At 35.6% G+C, this 22,682-nt stretch overlaps 1 protein-coding gene and 1 non-coding gene across 2 annotated transcripts in view; one reads left to right on the top strand and one right to left on the bottom strand.

The window, feature by feature from the left end:
* Window positions 1-22,682, top strand: part of macrod2 (mono-ADP ribosylhydrolase 2) — a 1,261,723-nt gene that overhangs the window by 945,627 nt on the left and 293,414 nt on the right. The gene's annotated exons all lie outside the window — the stretch shown is intronic.
* On the bottom strand, window positions 4,137-4,216 carry trnaa-agc. Its single transcript has one exon. It is a non-coding gene; the product is annotated as a tRNA-Ala (tRNA).

Below are 22,682 nucleotides of genomic sequence, written 5' to 3'. Positions count from 1 at the left end.
TGGTCATGTGTATGTTGTCTAGTATATCATGGGCAGGATAGACTCTAAGAATGGGAATTCCAAACCACCCGTTGTATAAAATAAAATATATGTTTTTACTTGTATCTCTTCCTCAGTGGTCAGTGGTCTACTAATACCAGTTCCTGCTGAGTGTGGTCTCATAAATATGAGATGGCTATATGGCTATATGTACAGTGCATTCAGAAAGTATTCAGACCCCTTAACTTTTTCCACATTTGGTTACGTTACAGCTTTATTCTAAAATAGATTAAATAAAAAAATGTCTTCATCAATCTACACACAATACCCCATAATGACAAAGCGAAAACAGGTTTTTAGACATTTAAACAGAAACAGAAACACCTGTTTCTTCCATTTAAGAATTGTGGGGGCCACTGTGTTCTTGGGGACCTCCAATGCTGCAGAAATGTTTTGGTACCCTTCTCCAGATCTGTGCCTCCACACAATCGTGTCTCGGGGCTCTATGGACAATTTCTTCGACCTAGGGTGAATCATGGTGGTGGCAGCATCATGCTGTGGGGATGTTTTTCAGCGGGAGGGACTAGGAGACTAGTCAGGATTGAGGGAAAGATGATCGGAGAAAAGTACAAAGAGATCCTTGAGGAAAACCTGCTCCATGGCACTCAGAACCTCAGTCTGGGGTAAAGGTTCACCTTCAAACAGGAAAACTCCCCAAGCACACAGCCAAGACAACTCAGGAGTGGCTTCGGGACAAGTCTCTGAATGTCCTTGAGTGGCCCAGCCAGAGCCCGGACATGAACCCGATCGAACATCTCTAGATAGACCTGGAAATAGCTGTGCAGCGACGCTCCACATCCAATCTGACAGAGCTTGAGAAGATCTGCAGAGAAGACTGGGGGAAACTCCCCAAATACAGGTGTGCCAAGCTTGTAGCGTCATACCCAAGAAAGCTCAAGGCTGTAATCGGCAAAAGTACTGAGTAAAGGGTCTGAATACTTATGTAAATGCTTTTCCATTATGGGGTATTGTATGAAGATTGATGAGAGGAAAAAGCAATGAAATCCATTTTAGAATATGTCTGTAATGTAACAAAATGTGGAAAAGTCAAGGTCTGAATATTTTCTGAATGCACTGTATATATTTGGCCCCTCTTTCATAGACTTATTATTTTGTGCCTTTCTTTATGTATCCCTCCCACCACAGTGAAATTCAACAAGTGTCAACGACTGACCTCTCTAGGAGACTTCGATGTATTGAGGAAGAGGAGGAATAATTTCCTTCAGGATATACGTCTATCAGAGCAGGAAAGTGCCTGTGTGTGAAGACACGTTTCTTAGATACTCTTCTATAAGTGATACTTTTTTTAAAATATATAGCTTTCAGTACAAAATAGTAGATAAGTAGATAACCAAGACAAATGCTTTATTCCTTGTGTGTAAACAAATACCAAATAAAAGTACACTACCAGCAAATTGGCTTCAGAGAGGACTGAGTGGACACTATACCCTTTTCACACTTTTTTGCTGACCCTAATGATGTACTTCGCTGGCTAGCATCGTTTCCTTTCCCATTGTTCTTTTAAGCATGGTCCATGCAACCAGGCTGCAGTACAGCTTGACATGGCTCAGCTAAGCTCAGTTCAGCTCAGGTCAGTAGTCTTATGAGGGTAATAGTGTACTGACTGGGGTGGGTTTGGTTGCTCAGCCATATAGCTGTGGTCATAGTGGTTTAATCAGAGGTGGTGGGTTGGTACAGTAGCTGCTCAGAGATGAGTGGTCAGCTGGTCACGATTGAGATATGGTTGGTTAGCTGTGGTCGTGGTGGTCATGGTGTGGCAGTCATCTCTATTGAACCAACAACCAGGTCAATTAGATGCCTCTGTCTTGCTATTACTCTCGCTATTACTCTCTCTTACCCTCGGGCTGCTGCACTCTACTGTGTCTGTCCTCAGTTGGTAGTGCATGGCGCTTGCAAAGATTGCAAAGATTATGGGTGCAAAGATTGTGGGTTCGATTCCCTGGGCCTCCAACAAAATGGGTGCACGCATCTCTGAAAGTCTCTTAAAATAGTCTGCTAAATGGCATACATTGCCTTTGGGAAGTATTCAGACCACTTTACTTTTTACACATTTTGCAAATGGATAGGCTTCTTCCAAGAGCCATTTTCATTTGAAGAACCCCTTTTTGGAAGACAAGGGTTCTTTGTAAGGCAAAGGGTTCTATCTAAAACCTTTAACATCTTAAGAACGGATTTGGAAGAAAAAGTTACATGAGGATTCTTTGGAAGTCATGAAGGATTCGACATAGAATGCTGAATCTGAATAAGCTTTTTATTGTATTTATTTTTCTTTCTTTTAAATAGAGTCTGAACGTTAATGTTTACCTCAGTGTTTAAACTTTAACATTAGGAGTTTGAGTACTGTGATAAGTTTAAAAAGATAGATGTGAGAATGTTTTCAACTGTACTTATATGAGAATATTTGTGCATGTATCTGGTACTCCATTAATCATTGTACATATACAGTACTGATATACCTCTCTAGGAGATTAGGATGTATTGAGGAAGAGGAGGAATAATTTCCTTCAGGGTATACATCTATCAGACCAGGATTTCTGTCATGCAAATGAATGTTATATTGAGCATAGATTAGGAGAATAGAAGGGAATATGAGTGAACCAGCAGAGCAGTATATTGTATGGTACACTGCAAATAGGCCAGTTTTACCTAGGTTTCATGTTTTCAGTGTAACATTTATAGTGTTGATTCAGGAGTACATTAACGTAACAGTGGGCAAAATCAGGGTCACACAGGGTGTTTCTTGGTAGTCTTAAACAAATCTACTTTGAAACAAAAGTATACACCTCACACACATTGTTATAGGCTTAAAAAACAGAAGACACCTGAACCATGTCAGATATAGAGTTGTATTCAATTTTGAGTTTGCAGCCCAGTATTACACCTTATATACATCACAGAAGACGGAAATATAACAAAACCGTGTGACATAGAAACACACATAACACCCATAGAATTTTTTTATTAATGATGAAATTATTATAAATATGAATAACATTCCGCCCATGAGGCCAATAGAGGGCAAATTGGTACTTTTATTGCAGGAAAGGGTTGAGCAGTAGAGTTGAGTGTGATTGTGTCATTGTTACTCTGTGTAGAGGAAAACACTCATCATTATATTTCCCAGAATGCTCTCTTGCATGTTGTTTTTCAGAATTGTTTGTTTCAATGTATTTCTTTATATATGAGATTCCCTCCCTCCCTATACCCCCTGCATCTCTCTCTTTCTCTCTCTCTCTCTCTCTCTCTCTCTCTCTCTGTTTCCCCTCCCTCCCTCCCTCCCTCCCTCCCTCCCTCCCTTCCTTCCTTCCTTCCTTCCTGAAACAAAACACTGTGAAATCTGATAAAGATAGATTCCTCTGCATTCTGTATGTCATCATTTGAATGACATCAGACACTGGGGTTATCGCTGGTGTGAGATGTAAGGCTGGGGCTGTGAGGCTGGGGCTGATGCTGGGCGGTTGGATGAAAGGAAAGCGAATGTCAGATGTGTCATCTGTGTTGTGAAATTAAATATGATAGAGAGAGAGAGAGAGAGGGAGAGAGAGAGAGAGAGAGAGAGAGAATGACAGAAGAGAGAAAGAAAGAGAGAGAGATCATGAAGTGTAATGTGCTGATTTACTGCCTCAGTGAACTCCCCAGTGAGTGTTAACTGACAAAAAGATCCCAAGCCTGGAATCATAGAATAATTATTCATAAAATGTGTCCCATATATAGTGCACTACTATTTACCAGAGCCTTATCGAAAGTAGTGCACTATGTAGGGAAAAGGATGCCATTTGGGACACAGCTCTAAAGCAGGAAGACAGATGTGAATTAGAGAAGATCAACAGAAATAGAAACCAACTAGCAGCAAGTGTTTCCCAGTTTCCCACAGAGAGAACCCAGATCATTGGACCCAGGGTCAAGTGCTATTTACTCAGGCTACTGGGACAGGCTGCACCCCTGGAGGATGGAGTTCAGTGTGTCTTTGTACTGGGGGATAGATCCACACAGCAGTCACCCTGAGAATTACACAGCTACTGGGCAGACCAGTGCTGTGTGTTCCCTGTCCAATGGCTGTGGGTGTGTTTAGAATTAGTATGTAGTCCCTGTGGGAATTGAACCCACAACCTTGGCATTGCTAGTGCCACACTCCTACCAACTGGGCCATACAAACCCACTGTGCAGGTCACTGCGTGCATGGTAGCAATGTGTGTGTGTGCATGCAGCTGACAGGTACAGCATGATAGTGGTGTAGTTGCATACACTACAGGCCTAGAAGTCATCTTTACTGTGTCATCTCCAGCAGGGTAACTAATGACTGAGAACTACAGGAGGCCACTATGTCCTCAGAGAGAGGAACCACACAGGAACAATGAACAGCAAAATCAATGGTGTACATTTAACTTTGACAGTGTAAAATGTACACTATTTTCAGTGAACATATGAGTCCCACTGAACTGGTGTTCAAATACAATTTTGAAAGCTTTAAAGATGTAACTCTGTTGCAGTGATCCCCATTTTACATGTTGTTGTATTTTTTACCCCTTTTTTCATGGTATCCAATTGGTAGTTACAGTCTGGACTTGGGAGAGGCGAAGGTCGAGAGCCGTGTGTCTTCCGAAACACAGCCCAGCCAAACCACAACCACTTAATCCAGTGGTTTGCACCCATCCCACCACAGGAGTCGCTCGTGCGTGATGGGACAGGAACATCCCTGCCGGCCAAACTCTCCCCTAACCTGGACGACACTGGGCCAATTGTGCACTGCCCCATAGGTCTCCTAGTCGCGAACCAGGATCTCTAGTGGCACAGTTAGTGCTGCGATGCAGTGACTTAGACCACTGCACCAGTCAGGTTATGCTTATAGTGTTCAAAGGAGCTCGATTGTGGTGTTTGCATAGCTCTACTGTAGAGTAATATGCAACACCAACAGTGTAAAACATAACACTGGACTCACTTTGCTTAGTGCTGGCACTGGCGCTGTTACACTTTCTCAGTGCAAGAAATGAACACCTGTAGTTTTACAATAATGGTGTAAAGCCTAATTTGGTGTAAAGCCTAATTTGCATACTTCCCACGGTGCCATTTCTTTTTGAGTAAATTGAAGAGTTAACTATCACCCATGCCGGTATTTGCTAGTGACAGACATGGTTGTTGAAATCTTTCCTTTTAAAAAAAAACACACAAAAAAACACTACCTAAACCATGTAAACAGGAGCAACCATTTCTGTAACAGTTGCAATAAATCTAACTAACTGATTGGATTAGTTTAGAAAAATGTATGTTATTTATCTTTGTGTAGCATAAGATTAATATATCAATAAATGTACATACAAAAACACAGATATTAAAAACAATCCTAAAAAAACAACCTGGCCTAGAGCATGCTGGGAAATATGATAATGATGGGTGTAGTTTTGAGGGACTTTTTTACTCTCTACAATGTAAAACAATAACTAGTTATTAACACCAACACAGGGGTTTATTTTACACCACTGAGTGTTAATTTCAATTTAACTCCTGAATCAACACTTGAAATGTTACACTGAAAAGTCAACACTTGCCCATTTGCTTGCTGTGTGTAGGGTCAAGAAAGAATGCAGGTTCTTAAAATAAGACATTAGAAACACAAACATGAATTCAATACACTTAGAACACAACAATAGGTACAACTTATGAACAAGATTAGAATACTGGATCAATATTCGTAGAACAATTAGGAACAGTCTAACACAGTGCCTAGATGCAGCCGCTGGCCCATTTTTCTTCTGAGAAAATGGTCAGGGAGCAGAAAATAATTACAATAATTTGTACACTGCAAATTGACAACAACTAAGCTCAAAAAGAGATTGTATTTGAAAATATAAATAATTTCATACCTTGATTACGTTGAGACACGATCTCATATGACTCTTTTTTTATTTGTAGGAATACGTTTCTGACTTAGAATATGTGGACAACTACAAATACCTAGGTGTCTGGCTAGACTGTAAACTCTCCTTTCGGACACATATTAAACATCTCCAATCCAAAATTAATTCTAGAATCGGCTTCCTATTTCGCAACAAAGCCTCTTTCACTCTCACCGCCAAACATACCCTCGTAAAACTGACTATCCTACCGATCCTCAACTTCTGCGATGTCGTTTACAAAATAGCTTCCAATACTCTTCTCAGCAAACTGGATGCAGTCTATCACAGTGCCATCTGTTTTGTCACCAAAGGCCCTTATACCACCCACCACTGCGACTCTTGTCTGCTGGCCCTCTCTACATATTCGTCCCCAGATCCACTGGCTCCAGGTCATCTATAAGTCTATGCTAGGTGAAGCTTCGCCGTATCTCAGCTCACTGGTCAAGATAACAACACCCACCCGTAGCACGCGCACCTGCAGGTATATCTCACTGGTCATCCCCAAAGCCAACCGAGACTTATATTTCCCTCAATAACTTTAAACATCAGCAATCTGAGCAGCTAACCGATCGCTGCAGCTGTACATAGCCCATCTGTAAATAGCCCACCCAATCTACCTACCACATCCCCATATTGTTTTTATTTACTTTTCTGTTCTTTTGCACACCAGTATTTCTACTTGCACATCACCATCTGCACATCTATCACCTCAGTGCTAATTTGCTAAATTGTAATTTTTTGCTACTATGGCCTATTTATTGCCTTACCTCCCTCCTCACGCCATTTGCACACACTGTATAAAGACTTTCTTTTTTTATGTTGTGTTATTGACTGTATGTTTGTTTATTCCATGTGTAACTCTGTGTTGTTGTTTGTGTTGCACTGCTTTGTGTAACGGATGTGAAATGGCTAGCATAGTTAGCGGTGGTGCATGCTAAATAGCATTTCAATCGGTGATGTCACTTGCTCTGAGACCTTGAAGTAGTGGTTCCCCTTGCTCTGAAAGGGCCGTGGCTTTTGTGGAGCGATGGGTAATGATGCTTAGTGGGTGACTGTTGTTGATGTGTGCAGAGGGTCCCTGGTTCGCGCCCAGGTATGGTTACATTTGCTTTATCTTGGTCAGGTCGCAGTTGTAAAAGAGAACTTGTTCTCAACTAGCTTACCTGGTTAAAGGTGAAATAAATCAAATATAAAAAACCTTGTAAACAGATTTCCTAAATCAAACAAATTTTTGCTGAATTGTTGGTGATTTTACGGTCTATTTGTAGCAAAAACTAAAATCCTAACTTTGGAAAGTTTGCGGGGAAAGAATACATGAGGGCCTGACTTAGAAAATATACTATATAATTACAGACAGCAAGACATTCTTAGAAATAATTATTATTTAAAGAAGAAGACCATGAAACAAGGCTAAAATTTGCTGTGTTGATAAATGGATGATCATAATTGTTCGTAAACAGAAGAAAGTAAAAAAAGAGCAGTATCTATCCCCCTTGGATTTTGCTTTAATCATCTGATTCACAAGATTCAAAATAATCAATTGCAATTTCATAGCTAACTTTTGAATTATTCATGAGAGTGACAAAATTGGTGAAGCATACATTAGTGGTTTAAAATCTATAACAAACCATTCCCTTTTGACGGTTTGTTATATACTGTCTGCAACCCAAAACCCATCTTCCCTAGATAGTGCTATGGGCCCTGGTCAAAAGTGCATTATATAGGGAATAGGGTGGCATTTGGGATGCAACCACAGTGTACTGTATACCGTTGCACATTTTGTTGGAAGGGAAAGAAGAGGTGCTCTACTTTAAAGCAGTGTTGTATATTACAGTGTGTGCGTGTGTGTGCGTGTAATAGACCATACACCGACAGAATAATTTCCCTGGTGACCAATTCAAAACCCACACTTTCTAAGCAAACAACCCAGCCAACACACACACACACACACACACACACACACCAGAAAATAATAACCTGAACTAGAGATCATAAGTCATAAATAGTGTACTTGATGCCATGAAGTTCATTATAGTGGTGGCCTGACTGTGTCAGACTTAATGAAGCAGAATGCTAACCTACATGAAGCGTAGGCTTGCTGCTTGTGTTTTCTTGTGTTAGACAAATGGCCTCTGTTCTCGGGTGGGTTTCAAATATACTTGTAATAGGTTATTTCTACAAGCTAGCCGCACAGCCGCGAGAGAACAATAATTGAACTTTGCTCTTCTACGAGTGATATGTCATCTAAAGGAATAACGTAATACTTCAGCAACGAATGCTATGGAAACCCATCCACCCATCTAAGAGCCCTGTCTCCAAAGATTGCAACAGCCATAGAAATACACTACATGGACAAAGGTAAGTGGACACCTGCTTGTCGAAAATCTCATTCCAAAATCATGGGCATTAATATGGAGTTGGTCCCCCCTTTGCTGCTATAACAGCCTCCACTCGTCTGGGATGGCTTTCCACTATGTAGGAACATACAGTTGAAGTCGGAAGTTTACATACACTTAGGTTGGAGTCATTAAAACTTGTTTTTCAACCACTCCACAAATTTCTTGTTTAACAAACTAGCTTTGGCAAGTCGGTTAGGACATCTACTTTGTGCATGACACAAGTAATTTTTCCATTTTTCCAATTTTTTTCCACAGATTATTTCACTTATAATTCCAGTGGGTCAGAAGTTTACATACACTAAGTTAACTGTGCCTTTAAACAGCTTGTGATATTCCAGAAAATTATGTAATCTCTTTAGAAGCTTCTGATAGGCTAATTGACATCATTTGAGTCAATTGGAGATGTACCTGTGAATGCATTTCAAGGCCTACCTTCAAACTCAGTGCCTCTTTGCTTGACATCATGGCAAAATCAAATGAAATCAACCAAGACCTCAGAAAAAAACTCCACAAGTCTGTTTCATCCTTGGGAGCAGTTTCCAAACACCTGAAGGTACCTCTTTCATCTGTACAAACAATGGTACGCAAGTATGAACACCATGGGACCACGCAGCCGTCATACCGCTCAGGAAAGAGATGCGTTCTGTCTCCTAGAGATGAACGTACTTTGGTGAGAAAAGTGAAAATCAATCCCAGAACAACAGCAAAGGACCTTGTGAAGATGCTGGAGGAAACAGGCACAAAAGTATCTCTATCCACAGTAAAACAAGTCCCATATCGACATAACCTGAAAAGCCGCTCAGCAAGGAAGAAGCCACTGCTCAAAAACCGCCATAAAAAAAGCCAGACTACGGTCTGCAACTGCACATGGGGACAAATATCGTACTTTTTGTAGAAATGACCTCCGGTCTGATGAAACAAAAATAGAACTACACCTGCATTGCTTGCGGTTTGGGGTTTTAGGTTGGGTTTCTGTACAGCACTTTGTGACATCAGCTGATGTTAGAAGGGCTTTATAAATAAATTTGATTGAACTGTTTGGCCACAATGACCATCGTTATGTTAGAAGGAAAAAGGGGGAGACTTGCAAGCCGAAGAACACTATACCAACCGTGAAGCACAGGGGTGGCAACATCATCTTGTGGGGGTGCTTTGCTGCAGGAGGGACTGGTGCACTTCACAAAATAGATGGCATCATGAGGGAGGAAAATTCTGTGGATATATTGAAGCAACATCTCAAGACATAAGTCAGGAAGTTAAAGCTTGGTTGGAAATGGGTCTTCCAAATGTACAATGACCCAAAGCATACTTCCAAAGTTGTGGCAAAATGGCTTAAGGATAACAAAGTCAAGGTATTCGAGTGGCCATCACAAAGCCCTGACCTAAATCCTATAGAAAATTTGTGGGCAGAACTGAAAAAGCATGTGCGAGCAAGGAAGCCTACAAACCTGACTCAGTTACAGCAGCTCCGTCAGGAGGAATGGTCCAAAATTCACCCAACTTATTGTGGGAAGCTTGTGGAAGGCTACCCAAAATGTTTGACCCAAGTTAAACAATTTAATGGCAATGCTACCAAAAAATAATTGAGTGTATGTAATCTTCTGACCCACTAGGAATGTGATAAAATATTAAAAGTTGAAATAAATCATTATCTCTACTATTATTCTGACATTTCACATTCTTACAATAAATTGCTGATCCTAACTGACCTAAAACTGGGAATTTTTACTAGGATAATATTTCAGAAATGATGAAAACTGAGTTTAAATGTATTTGGCTAAGATGTATGTAAACTTCCGACTTCAACTGTAGCTGGGGGGACTTGCTTCCATTCAGCCACAAGAGTATTAGTGAGGAGAGGCCATTTTACGCTCTACACGCTTTAGCAGTCGGTGGTCCAGTTCTGTGTGCTTGTGTGGCCTACCACTTCGCGGCTGAGCCATTGTTGCTCCTAGATGTTTCCACTTCACAAGAACAGCACTTACAGCTGACCCGGAAATTTGATGAACTGACTTGTTGGAAAGGTGGCATCCTGTGACGGTGCCACATTGAAAGTCACTGAGCTCTTCATTAAAGCCATTCTGCTGCCAATGTTTGTCTATGGAGAGTGCATGGCTATGTGCTCTATTTTATTCAACTCTCAGCAATGGGTCGGGCTGAAATAGCCAAATCCATTAATTTGAAGGGGTGTCCACATACTTTTGTATGTATAGTGTACATGATTGCAGCACTATTGTCCTATAAATACCAATAGTGGAAACACAAAGTACAGTAAAGTTCTACCATTCAGTGCATGGCTCAGTGAGTTCTCAGTGGGTTCAATCAAGGAAATCCTTCTGATCTTTATCTCTGATTAATAACAAGCTTCTCTGAGATATCTGCCCATCTAAGAGTTCTGTCACTAAAGAGAGCTGCAACCCTAATAGCTACAACCATAGAGATACATCAATGCAGCCCTAATAGCTACAACCATAGAGATGTATGAGTGCAACCCTAATAGCTACAGCCATAGAGATACATCAATGCAGCCCTAATAGCTACAGCCATAGAGATACATCAATGCAGCCCTAATAGCTACAGCCATAGAGATACATCAATGCAGCCCTAATAGCTACAGCCATAGAGATACATCAATGCAGCCCTAATATAGCTACAGCCATAGAGATACCTCAATGCAGCCCTAATAGCTACAGCCATAGAGATACATCAATACAGCCCTAATAGCTACAGCCATAGAGATACATCAATGCAGCCCTAATAGCTACAACCATAGAGATACATCAATGCAGCCCTAATAGCTACAGCCATAGAGATAAATCGATGCAGCCCTAATAGCTACAGCCATAGAGATACATCAATGCAGCCCTAATAGCTACAGCCATAGAGATACATCAATGCAGCCCTAATAGCTACAGCCATAGAGATACATCAATGCAGCCCTAATAGCTACAACCATAGAGATACATCAATGCCACCCTAATAGCTACAGCCATAGAGATACATCAATGCAGCCCTAATAACTACAGCCATAGAGATACATCAATACAGCCCTAATAGCTACAACCATAGAGATACATCAATGCAGCCCTAATAGCTACAGCCATAGAGATACATAAATTCCGCCCTAATAGCTACAACCATAGAGATACATCAATGCAGCCCTAATAGCTACAACCATAGAGATGCATGAGTGCAACCCAAATAGCTACAGCCATAGAGATCTATGAATGCAGCCCAAATAGCTACAGCCATAGAGATGTATGAGTGCCACCCTAATAGCTACAGCCATAGAGATCTATGAGTGCAACCCTAATAGCTACAGCCATAGAGATCTATGAGTGCAACCCTAATAGCTACAGCCATAGAGATATCAGAGTGCAGCCCTAATAGCTACAGCCATAGAGATATCAGAGTGCAGCCCTAATAGCTACAGCCATAGAGATATCAGAGTGCAGCCCTAATAGCTATAGCCATAGAGATGTATGAGTGCAACCCTAATAGCTACAGCCATAGAGATGTATGAGTGCAACCCTAATAGCTACAGCCATAGAGATCTATGAGTGCAACCCTAATAGCTACAGCCATAGAGATCTATGAGTGCAACCCTAATAGCTACAGCCATAGAGATATCAGAGTGCAGCCCTAATAGCTACAGCCATAGAGATATCAGAGTGCAGCCCTAATAGCTACAGCCATAGAGATATCAGAGTGCAGCCCTAATAGCTATAGCCATAGAGATGTATGAGTGCAACCCTAATAGCTACAGCCATAGAGATGTATGAGTGCAACCCTAATAGCTACAGCCATAGAGATCTATGAGTGCAACCCTAATAGCTACAGCCATAGAGATCTATGAGTGCAACCCTAATAGCTACAGCCATAGAGATATCAGAGTGCAGCCCTAATAGCTACAGCCATAGAGATGTATGAGTGCAACCCTAATAGCTACAGCCATAGAGATGTATGAGTGCAACCCTAATAGCTACAGCCATAGAGATATCAGAGTGCAACCCTAATAGCTACAGCCATCGAGATGTATGAGTGCAACCCTAATAGCTACAGCCATAGAGATATCAGAGTGCAGCCCTAATAGCTACAGCCATAGAGATACGTGAATGTAGCCTACACAATATAATAACACACAATACAATAACACACAATACAATAACACACAATACAATAACATACAATACAATAACATATAATACAATAACACACAATACAATAACACACAATACAATAACATACAATACAATCACATACAATACAATAACATACAATACAATAACACACAATACAATAACACACAATACAATCACATATAATACAATAACATACAATACAATAACACACAATATAATAACACAATACAATAACACACAATATGATAACACAATACAATAACACACAATATAATAACACAATACAATAACACACAATACAATCACATACAATACAATAACACAATACAATAACACACATTACAATAACACACTACAATAACACACAATACAATCACATACAGTACAATAACACACACTACAATAGCATACAATACAATCACATACAATACAATAACACAATATAATAACACATAATATAATAACACACAATACAATAACACACAATACAATAACACACAATACAATAACACACAATACAATAACACCCAATATAATAACATACAATACAATAACACACAATACAATAACACACAATATAATAACATACAATACAATAACATACAATAACACACAATACAATAACACACAATACAATCACATACAATACAATAACACACAATACAATAACACACAATACAATCACATAATTCAAAAGGCACTCACACATCTAAGGAATCTAATTTGCAGGTGCATGGCAACAATTGAACAAGATGAAGGAAAAAGGAAACCGCACACTGCTCTTGATAGGTTCACTGGTATTTAATAAGCTTACGTATCGGCCTCGGCCTTCGTCAGAGCTTTTGTGAATTTTTTTAAATGTGCATCCTTATGTAGACTTAGCCCCTCCCACATCCGTTCTACACATCGAATGGGGTTGTAGGCAAAGGGAAAAACAAATAAGTGCTCCCAAATGTATCAATATGCATTTCATAAATATTACAAAAGTGTATCAATAAGATGTATGAAACACGTCTGTAAAATCACAATGAGGACATAGCAAGTTTACATTAGTCATTGGGTACATCATACGAAAAACAGAGAAATCTTAAATAGGCACATAATTCATGTTCAAATTCACAACATAACATACATAGGCATTTCATCATTCAGTCCTTTAGGAAATAATGTCTGGAGGGTGAAAATCCCAAAACATTCCCTTCTACTCAGAGTATTATTAATGTCACCTCCCCTGTCTGATATCTTAACCTTCACTATTTCACAAAATCTAAAGGTGGAAATGTCATGCTTCAGGTCATTGAAATGTACTGCAACTGGATAATCCCTGTCGTTTCTCCTGATTTAACTTTTATGTTCACCAATTCTCTGTTTGAGAGAGCGGGTGGTTTTACCGACATAACAGAGCCCACGTGGACATTTAATAATGTAAATAACATGGGTGGTGGAACACGTAATAATGCCATTTATTTGGAACCAATTTCCTGTGTGTGGGTGGCAGAAATATTCACACTTCATCATATTGTTGCACTGTACGCATCCTCTGCATTTATAGCTACCATTTGGTAGAGGGCGTAAAAGGGTCTGGCTGATTTTCTTTTGTGGCTGGCAGTTGGCATGAACCAATTTATCGCGTAAATTGCGACCTCTCCTATACACAATACGTGGTGGATTTTTAAATTCAGCCGGCAAAGCTGGGTCCGATGATAAAATATGCCAGTGTTTCTTGACCACACCTCCCACTTTTCGCGAGTTCAAAGTATATGTAGTTGTGAACATTACGGAGTGTTCTTTGGCTTTAGCGGGGTGTTCTTTAACATACAATACAATAAAACACAATATAATAACACACAATATAATAACACACAATATAATAACACACAATGTAATAACACACACTATAATAACACACAATATAATAACACACAATATAATAACACACACTATAATAACACACAATATAATAACACACAATACAATAAAACACAATATAATAACACACAATATAATAAAACACAATATAATAACACACAATATAATAACACACAATATAATAACACACAATACAATAAAACACAATATAATAACACAATATAATAAAACACAATATAATAACACACAATATAATAACACACAATACAATAACACACAATATAATAACACACAATATAATAACACACACTATAATAACACAATATAATAACACAATATAATAACACACAATATAATAACACACAATATAATAACAGTGTTCTTTGGCTTTAGCGGGGTGTTCTTTAACATACAATACAATAAAACACAATATAATAACACACAATATAATAACACACAATACAATAAAACACAATATAATAACACACAATATAATAAAACACAATATAATAACACACAATATAATAACACACAATATAATAACACACAATACAATAACACACAATATAATAACACACAATATAATAACACACAATATAATAACACACACTATAATAACACAATATAATAACACAATGTAATAACACACAATATAATAACACACACTATAATAACACACACTATAATAACACACAATATAATAACACACACTATAATAACACACAATATAATAACACACAATACAATAACACACACTATAATAACACACAATATAATAACACACAATACAATAACACACAATACAATAACACACAATATAATAACACACAATATAATAACACAATACAATAACACACAATACAATAACACACAATATAATAACACACAATACAATAACACACAATACAATAACACACACTATAATAACACACAATATAATAACACAATATAATAACACACAATACAATAACACACAATATAATAACACACACTATAATAACACATAATATAATAACACAATACAATAACACACACTAATAACACACAATATAATAACACACTATAATAACACACAATACAATAACACACACTATAATAACACACAATATAATAACACAATATAATAACACACAATACAATAACACACACTATAATAACACATAATATAATAACACAATACAATAACACACAATATAATAACACGCAGTATAATAACACACAATACAATAACACACACTATAATAACACACAATATAATAACACACAATATAATAACATACAATACAATAACACACAATATAATAACACACAATATGATAACACAATATAATAACACACAATACAGTAACACATAATATAATAACACACAATATAACAACACACAATATAATAACACACAATACAATAACACACAATACAATAACACAATAAAATAACACAATACAATAACACACAATATAATAACACACAATACAATAACACACAATATAATAACACAATACAATAACACACAATATAATAACACAATACAATAACATACAATACAATAAAACACAATATAATAACACACAATATAATAACATACAATACAATAACACACAATATAATAACACACAATATAATAACACACAATACAATAACACACAATATAATAACACAATACAATAACACACAATATAATAACACAATACAATAACACACAATATAATAACACACAATATAATAACATACAATACAATAACACACAATATAATAACACAATACAATAACACACAATACAATAACACACAATACAATAACACACAATATAATAACACACAATACAATAACACACAATACAATAACACACACTATAATAACACAATATAATAACACACAATACAATAACACACAATATAATAACACACACTATAATAACACATAATATAATAACACAATACAATAACACACACTATAATAACACACAATATAATAACACACTATAATAACACACAATACAATAACACACAATACAATAGGACACACTATAATAACACACAATATAATAACACAATATAATAACACACAATACAATAACACACACTATAATAACACATAATATAATTACACAATACAATAACACACAATATAATAACACACAGTATAATAACACACAATACAATAACACACACTATAATAACACACAATATAATAACACACAATATAATAACATACAATACAATAACACACAATATAATAACACAATATAATAACACACAATACAGTAACACATAATATAATAACACACAATATAACAACACACAATAAAATAACACACAATACAATAACACACAATACAATAACACACACTATAATAACACACAATATAATAACACACAATATAATAACACAATAAAATAACACAATACAATAACACACAATATAATAACACACAATACAATAACACACAATATAATAACACAATACAATAACACAAAATACAATAACACACACTATAATAACACACAATATAATAACACAATATAATAACACACAATACAATAACACACAATATAATAACACACACTATAATAACACATAATATAATAACACAATACAATAACACACACTAATAACACACAATATAATAACACATTATAATAACACACAATACAATAACACACAATACAATAACACACACTATAATAACACACAATATAATAACACAATATAATAACACACAATACAATAACACACACTATAATAACACATAATATAATAACACAATACAATAAAACACAATATAATAACACACAATATAATAAAACACAATATAATAACACACAATATAATAACACACAATATAATAACACACAATATAATAACACACACTATAATAACACAATATAATAACACAATATAATAACACACAATATAATAACACACAATATAATAACAGTGTTCTTTGGCTTTAGCGGGGTGTTCTTTAACATACAATACAATAAAACACAATATAATAACACACAATATAATAACACACAATATAATAACACACAATATAATAACACACAATATAATAACACACAATACAATAAAACACAATATAATAACACACAATATAATAAAACACAATATAATAACACACAATATAATAACACACAATATAATAACACACAATACAATAACACACAATATAATAACACACAATATAATAACACACAATATAATAACACAATATAATAACACACAATATAATAACACAATATAATAACACACAATATAATAACACGCAATATAATAACACACAATATAATAACACACAATACAATAACACACAATACAATAACACACAATACAATAACACACAATATAATAACACACACTATAATAACACAATATAATAACACAATATAATAACACACAATATAATAACACACAATATAATAACACACAATATAATAACACACAATACAATAACACACAATACAATAATACACAATATAATAACACACACTATAATAACACACACTATAATAACACACAATATAATAACACACACTATAATAACACACAATATAATAACACACAATACAATAACACACACTATAATAACACACAATATAATAACACACAATACAATAACACACAATATAATAACACACAATACAGTAACACATAATATAATAACACACAATATAACAACACACAATATAATAACACACAATACAATAACACACAATACAATAACACAATAAAATAACACAATACAATAACAAACAATATAATAACACACAATACAATAACACACAATATAATAACACAATACAATAACACACAATATAATAACACAATACAATAACATACAATACAATAAAACACAATATAATAACACACAATATAATAACATACAATACAATAACACACAATATAATAACACACAATATAATAACACACAATACAATAACACACAATATAATAACACAATACAATAACACACAATATAATAACACAATACAATAACACACAATATAATAACACACAATATAATAACATACAATACAATAACACACAATATAATAACACAATACAATAACACACAATACAATAACACACAATACAATAACACACAATATAATAACACACAATACAATAACACACAATACAATAACACACACTATAATAACACAATATAATAACACACAATACAATAACACACAATATAATAACACACACTATAATAACACATAATATAATAACACAATACAATAACACACACTATAATAACACACAATATAATAACACACTATAATAACACACAATACAATAACACACAATACAATAAGACACACTATAATAACACACAATATAATAACACAATATAATAACACACAATACAATAACACACACTATAATAACACATAATATAATTACACAATACAATAACACACAATATAATAACACACAGTATAATAACACACAATGCAATAACACACACTATAATAACACACAATATAATAACACACAATATAATAACATACAATACAATAACACACAATATAATAACACACAATATAATAACACACAATACAGTAACACATAATATAATAACACACAATATAACAACACACAATAAAATAACACACAATACAATAACACACAATACAATAACACACAATATAATAACACACAATACAATAACACACAATACAATAACACACACTATAATAACACAATATAATAACACACAATACAATAACACACAATATAATAACACACACTATAATAACACATAATATAATAACACAATACAATAACACACACTATAATAACACACAATATAATAACACACTATAATAACACACAATACAATAACACACAATACAATAAGACACACTATAATAACACACAATATAATAACACAATATAATAACACACAATACAATAACACACACTATAATAACACATACTATAATTACACAATACAATAACACACAATATAATAACACACAGTATAATAACACACAATGCAATAACACACACTATAATAACACACAATATAATAACACACAATATAATAACATACAATACAATAACACACAATATAATAACACACAATATAATAACACACAATATAATAACACACAATACAGTAACACATAATATAATAACACACAATATAACAACACACAATAAAATAACACACAATACAATAACACACAATACAATAACACACACTATAATAACACACAATATAATAACACAATAAAATAACACAATACAATAACACACAATATAATAACACACAATACAATAACACACAATATAATAACACAATACAATAACACAAAATATAATAACACAATACAATAACATACAATACAATAACACACAATATAATAACACAATACAATAACACACAATATAATAACACAATATAATAACACAATACAATAACATACAATATAATAACACACAATATAATAACATACAATACAATAACACACAATATAATAACACACAATATAATAACACACAATACAATAACACACAATATAATAACACAATACAATAACACAATACAATAACACACAATATAATAACACACAATATAATAACACACAAAACAATATGGGAAATAATAGTGTCATAACTGTGTGACATATCCAGTTTATGAAGCCTTCATAAGTTTCACTTTGTTTAAAGCAGGACCGATAATAATAAATGCCATTTAGATGAGGGTTTTATCAATTGTATGTATGGGTATCCCCAGCGGAAATCAAACCCACAACCTGTGGCATTGCTCTGCCAACTGAGGCACAAATGACCTCAAGTACAGCTCTAGTTGAATGTAAACATGGAAAGAACTCAACACTGATGATCAAATCAAATCAAATTTGATTGGTCACGTACACATATGTAGCAAATGTTATTGCAGGTGTAGCTAAATACTCAGTCTTGGTAATACAGTACATGATCACAGTGATTGTACGGTATGTACTGAACAGTGAATGTATAGTGTGGTGCTTACTGGGCTTGCTGCTTTCTCAATGGCTCACCAAATAACTTGTCGACTTAAAAATCTAACAACAGATGTTCTTCTTTTCATAAAGGTTCCTTTTTTGAGAATAGATGGTAACAATGTTTGTCATTTTAGAAAATAGCAGCTAAGCCTCAAGATGTTTACAGGGTATTGATCACCAGTGAGGTTGTTAATACTCAGAGCTGCACTCCAGATTCATACATTTTCTACTACAATATTTGACTGCATCCATTGACTGATTTATGGGCAAAATAAAAGCCTCGTGCCAGACGTGAATCAAGCCTCCAAGCAACTCGTCTTTCTGACATATTTTTATGATGTTTTTATTTCCCCTCCCTTCTGGCAGTAAGCAGGGCTTTGAGCCGGTAAGTAGGATGTGACTGCATATGTCACAGGTTGCTTCCTAAATAGCAACCGAGTCCCTTTCTAGTGCAGTACTTTTGACAGGAACCCTATGGGCTTCGGTCAAAAGTAGTGCACTATATATAGGTAGTAGGGCGTCATTTGTGACACATTCACAGAGGTGTCAGTGTGTGAGATCAGGGGCACTTTACAACGTCCCGTAAAAGTGATTACCTAATGCATTCTCTCCTCACTCTTCAACCTGAGAGAGATCAATACTCTTTAATGGATCAGACAGACAACTAACAAAATGAGGTGTAATTCATTATGCTGATACTGTGTCATCACCACTGGTCATGAGTGTGTGTGTGTGTGTGTGTGTGTGTGTGTGTGTGTGTGTGTGTGTGTGTGTGTGTGTGTGTGTGTGTGTGTGTGTGTGTGTGTGTGTGTGTGTGTGTGTGTGTGTGTGTGTGTGTGTGTGTGAGTGAGTGAGTGTCGAGTACGTTTCCTTCCTGCGGATGTGTCAAGGTTTCTGATGATGTTAGCCGAGCTGAAGTTCAACTTCAGAGATTGACACTTCAGTCCTTTTAGCAGGCAGAGGATAATAATGATTGAATCTGGGTCCCAAATGGCAGCCTATTAGATATGTAGTGCATTACTTTTGATCAGAGCACTATATAGCATGCCGTTTGGGACGACTTCTGACTCTAGATCAGCATGATCAGTCAGCCCACTTCAATTTACTCTGAAGAATTGAGACCAAGGGCCTGCCGATTGCTGCTCATCTTGACTGAAGATGAAGATTTTTTCCATCAGACACTCGATATGATATGATACTCCGTAAAAATATCAAATGGATTCCTGATGGCGGGATGAGCCTTAAGTCCTTTTTTATGAATGTCTCAAAAGTGTAATGCAGAATGAATCCAGAGAAGAGCTGGAAAGCGACAGATTTACTGTGGTTAAACTAGGTTAAGGATCAAGTGGATTCCAGATGAGTGATTGCAGTAGTTACTGATTCTTGATGTTTTTAGATATGGTTTTGTCTGAGATTGTGCCAACACAGACATGTTATCTTGTCTTTAGTCTAAACTGCCATCTCATTATTCAGAGTCCACTCATGTCTAGGTGATGTTTTTTTCATGGTCCTTCATGCTGGAAACTAAATCAGTCTTTAATACCAAGTCAGTTTGCCTACCAACAACATGCTCAGTGATCTGTTTGTTCTGTAAAGCCAACTCTTATGGTCGTTGTCATGCCATGACGACAATACAGCACAAACAGATCTGGGACCAGGTCTAAACAGGGGAGAGTGACTAAAAATGGTTGTGCTTTTATTTTCCATGCATCATCTGTCTGTTTGTGTCAGACGGAGACTCTCGTCTGGTAAAGGTCAACGGTTTCTGTAAAGATTTAAATCACATCACCCACTAGGCAAAAATTGGTTGAATCCACGTTGTTTCCACCATTGCAACAACAAAAAATGTGACGACATTGAATCAGTGAATGTTTTGTTGATTTAATGTTGAATTCACGTTAGTTGAGAACACAACCAAATGTAAATAAAAACTAGACGTTGAACTGACGCCTTTGTACAGTGGGTAACCTCTGAAGAGATATCCACCTTGACACCCAGAACTACAGCCTGAGAAATAACAATAGCAATGATGCGTTCCAAATAGCACCATATTCCCTATGTGTAGTGCACTACTTTTGACCAGGTCCCATTGGGCAGCCCTTGTAATGCACTATTTATTAATGCACTAGTAAAGTAATGCACTATTTATTAATGCACTAGTAAAGTAATGCACTATTTATTAATGCACTAGTAACGTAATGCACTATTTATTAATGCACTAGTAAAGTAATGCACTATTTATTAATGCACTAGTAACGTAATGCACTATTTACTAATGACCAGTAAAGTAATGCACAATATATTAATGCACTAGTAAAG

The sequence above is a fragment of the Oncorhynchus tshawytscha genome, linkage group LG01 (assembly GCF_018296145.1).
Source record: "Oncorhynchus tshawytscha isolate Ot180627B linkage group LG01, Otsh_v2.0, whole genome shotgun sequence".
NCBI lineage: Eukaryota > Metazoa > Chordata > Actinopteri > Salmoniformes > Salmonidae > Oncorhynchus > Oncorhynchus tshawytscha.
The sequence above is the reverse complement of the archived record's forward strand: the minus strand, read 5'-3'. Positions and strand labels throughout refer to the sequence as shown.